The sequence below is a fragment of the Quercus lobata genome, chromosome 3 (assembly GCF_001633185.2).
Source record: "Quercus lobata isolate SW786 chromosome 3, ValleyOak3.0 Primary Assembly, whole genome shotgun sequence".
Lineage (NCBI taxonomy): Eukaryota > Viridiplantae > Streptophyta > Magnoliopsida > Fagales > Fagaceae > Quercus > Quercus lobata.
Window position 1 is genome coordinate 21,360,703 of NC_044906.1, and position 4,942 is coordinate 21,365,644.

Sequence of the window (4,942 nt, forward strand, 5' to 3'; positions counted from 1 at the left end):
ACTCAACCCACATGGGTTGGTTTAGATCGAGTTGAACCCATGGATTAGACAATTTTTTTTAATTACTGTTATTATTAAATTGAGCAAAAAAAAAAAAAAATATCACACTTGCCACCTGAGTTGATAAACAAAATACGCATTAATATATAAACTAATATTCCAACTTAGCTGTAAACAAAATTTGTTTAAGTATCTAATTGAGTTGATAAACAAAATATAAATGAACTTGTATCCTAATTCACTTATAAACAAAATATACATGAGTTCCTAACTCAGTTATAACCAAAATATATCTAAAATTTTAGATTTTTTTTATTAATTATATAATATATTTAAATATGTATTAAAAGAACTAATAAGATTTTATATTATATATGATAGTAGGAACCAAGGAAGTGCTCTACAGCTGGTTTTTTTTTTTTAATTTATTAAATATATAATATATTTTAAACATATATTAAAATATGGGTGGGTTGGGTTGGGCAGGTTTGTAATTTTATGACCAAAACCCAATCCGACCCGCTATAAAATTTTTTTTTGTAACCCAACCCAACCCACCAAACCCTAAAAACTGACTCAACCTGGTGGGTTGGGTTGAGTTGGGTTGGGTCAGGTTTGGTGGGTTTTCGACACACCCTTACAATCGACTATGAGAATGGCACACCACCCTAACCTGAATGGACCCTATAGTCTACAGCCCTAAAAGCTAGATTGTAGACCAAATCAATTAATATTGCATTGATTACTTTTTGAACCACTAATTCAGACCTTTTACTCAATATTAATTTGATACAATGTGGCATGTTTTTTTACGGAAAAAGCATTTTATATCAAATGATCCAATGTTATTTATATCAAAATTTAATAAATAAAAGATATGTGCAAAAATAATTATCTGTTAATATGTCTTTCATTTGTTAATAAATTAATTATTTTTTGCAAATATGTCTCATATTAATTAAGTTTTGATACTATTAAGCGTCAAAGCCAACAAAATATGCATGTAACTACCACATTCAGCAAAAGCAATTGAGAAAAGTTATCAACAATTTTTCTTTTATAGAGACTCAAGTCTTCTAGAGTTGGCAAAGCCCCAAGATGATGCAACAAAACTTCTATTGTCTTATCTCCTCCAAGATACAACAATTTAATAATGTTGTTTGGTTCACATTCTTGTGCATGTGTGTGTAACCCGATTTCTTTTGCATTGCATTGAAACCCAATAAATTCCATGTTTACAGACTAACAAGGAATCTATCTCTTTATCAGTATGAGATTCCAAATTTGAGTAACACGCTAACTTTCAATTACCAAGAACTCTCATATCTTTTCATTAAATTTGTCAACTTATTATTTATTAAAATAAAATGACAAACAAATAAATATGTAATAATGATAATTCTAAGAAAATCTAGTGAGGTTGGCCGAGTGATTGGACACTCAGTCTTAAAGTGGCTGTCTCGAAAATATGGTAGAAAACATAATAATAATAATAATAATAATAATAATTCTAAGAAGAATTTTTCAGCAACACTTCTTAATAATTGCCAACAGTAAATGACAAAAATAAAGGAACTTATCTACTTTTTTCCAACTTCCTCCAATTGTCCGTTTCATTCGCACCAGGGCATTGAAAGCATTCGACAGATGTTACAGTAATATAAGAATTTTTGAAAATATATGGCAATAACTTATAATTATAAGGCTCATTTTTTAAACATATATTTTTAGTTTTTAAATAATATTATTTTTATATATTTTCTTATTCACACATATTTTAAAAAATATAAATAATATTATTCAAACTTTTCTATCAAACAGGTCTACAAATCATTTCACTTTTTCTTAGATACCTTTTGAAGATTTTATTATAATTTTAGTTAGAGAAAAACCTTTCGTAATTTAAAATTTTGTAAAAGATTCGACTTATAAATTATATGATGTCCAAAACAAGGTTAGGACTTAGAACTAGGTGCTTAGCCTGGAGGTGGAAAACATATATTTTAACCCAAAAAAAGAAGAAGAAGAAGAAGCAGTGAATTCATGAACCGTTGTTTTACAGGTATGCTTTGTCAGTGTTGCAGGTATTGGAAGTTGGGGGAGTGGACAGACAGAATTATGAATGTAATAATTAAACTATGGGTCTAGACTCTAGGAGAAGGGTACGTACCAAAAATAAAACATTGCTTGGTTTGGTCCCAATGGGCTTTAAGAGGAACTTTCTTCTTGGAAGGCATTAAGAATAAAGTAAAAAAAGGTTTAAAACTAGTGGTCCAACTAATTTCTCCAATTACTTTAATTTGATCTGTCTTTCACAAGTGAATATGATTAGCTTAATCCCGTCATGAACCAGAATCAATGAGCTAGATTGGAGGGAGAAAATATTAATATTATGATTCCTTCTTCTTCTTCTTCTTCTTTTTTTTTTTTTTTTTTTTTAATAAAAATGAAGATCTTAAATGTAATCCAAATCATGTTTTCACACATTACTATATCAATAAAAATATTTTTGATGACGGAAATAATTCAATACTATACAAAGAAAAAAAAAAATAAAAGGAGGAAGAGAGTATATTCCTCTAGGGTGGTATTGATTAAACCAAAAAAAAAAAAAAAAGGGTACTGAAATAGGATTATTCATAAGTTTTCAGGTATTTGCACTCTCTCTCGAAAAATAATATGAAATGAAAATATTCATTATGGACTTCCATTCGGGTAGCTTATAGAATCATAAGGATCGAATCTTGCACACACGAGGATGAGGATTTCCATTGGCAATACTTCAAAGTTAGCATGGGCAGTGTAGCGGGTAATTAATATTTAGTATATGTTTGGATAGGAATTATTTTTCTGCGTTTGGCGTTTTGCGTTTTTCCCTTTTTTATTTTATTTTTTATTTTTTATGCACGCGTTCAGCTTTTAGGAAACAAAGTGTACTGTTTATGCATTGTTCACACACTGTTCATGCACTGTTCATAGGACCCACAACTACTTTATTAAAAAAATATTAAAAATGGGTCCCACAGCACTATTCATATATTCAAAAATTATTTTACTACAGTGTTTTCAGTTTTCAACAAAATAAGCTGTATTTAAACGGACCCTTAGTATTGTGGATGCAATTAATTAATGCTCTCATGCCTTAACTCTGCCTAGTTAATCTGTGTAAACCTGTCAACAAAACCTATATTGTGCTGATCCCGGAAGTGACAACCCAACTTGTATCTCGGACTACTGCCCAATTAATCTGTGTAATGTGGTACTAGTATTCATGGTTGATTTTCCATGGTCATGGCTAACCGCTCGAAGAAAGTGTTTTCTCCAAGTTATATACTTATTATATTAGACAATCAAAGCGACTTTGTGCTAGGTTGGCTGATTACTGAAAATTATTTTGGTCACCTTTGAATCCTTGCATTCAATGCAAAACTTTAGACATGGAAAGAAGGTTTCTTGGCCATTAAATTGGACATGAACAAGGCTTATGACTGAGTTGAATGAGACTTTTTACGTTGAATTGTGGAAAAACTTGGTTTTCATCATATCTGGATGGATCAAGTTATAATTGGGTTAACATTTATTCCATATTTTGTACAATTTAATAGATGTACTGGAGGTTACATTATTCCTACAAGTGACATTAGATGTTTAGTGTTACATATAGGCATTAATTTTTATAGCATAGCATTTCGGTTCACTTCGTTCAATTCAATTTAGTTTGACTTATTTTGGTCAATTTTAGTCCACTTTAGTCCATTTAGGTCCATTTGGTTCAATTCAGTCCATCCAGTATACTTAGTCTATTTCAGTCTATTTCAGTTCCTTCAGTCCATTGTGGTCCATTTCGGTCCATTCAGTCAACTTCGGTCCATTTCGGTCTACTTTGGACCATTTGGTGCACTTTGGTATTTTTAGTTTATTTTGGTGTACTTACTCAAAAATGGAAAAAGACAAGTTTGAGTTGAGTGTACTTATTCTAAATCAAAATTTATTAAAAAAAGATAGATGTCAAACTTGTGTACGGGAAGCAATTTGTTTTTGATAGAGCATAAATTATCCATTAGAGCACCATGGCATGGGGTTGCACTTGGTCCAGGAATTGAACAAAGGTGAAGAAGGATTTGGAACTGGAACTGATTCATTCACAAAACCTATCTAGTTTTTGGCTATTAAATCCATGACCATGGATTTGGACCAAGGGTAATTGTCTTCACCAATATGTGGCCAAGTCACTAGCAAAATGCCAGGATTATCATCACCACTGTGGAGAAAGTAATTAAGGATTAAAAGCATTATCTACCAAGGAAGTTGCAGTGGCAGCACGATTAGAAGTGATTTGTGTTGGAAACAATGGATGAGCGCAATTAGAGCTCTAATACCATGTTAAAAGAACTGTTTCCAAGAGGAATTAATAGAAAAATTTATCTAATCGATTACACTTACGAAGCTCTGTATTTATATACAATAATAGAGAGTTAGAGACAGAAAATAACTAATCCTAATCTAGCCGTTATACATTCGAAACTGAAATAACCAACTGATTTACAATTAACCAAGCATATAGCAGCATGTGTGAGTCTCTTAAGTTGGTATGTGCTTCTCGCGTAACCTTTTTACATTGCAGCTTAAGCAGATACAAGCATCAACTGCATCAATTTCTATCATCCTTTTACCAACAGCTTTGCTAAAAAATAAGCTAAATTTTCCCTTACATGGTGATCAATTCCCGCATTACATGCAAATGCCTTTTATAGTACCTGAACCCTTTCCAATTTCCACCCAGCAGATCATAAGAGGTATTGTTAGACTAAGAGCATCTCCAATTGGAGGGCTAAACACAAAATCCTCTCTACTATAGAGAGTGAACCCACAAAATAGGTCTCCAATGGACTCTCTATATTCGAAAAGTTTTTTGGCTCATGAACAGTAGCTCATAAAGTCT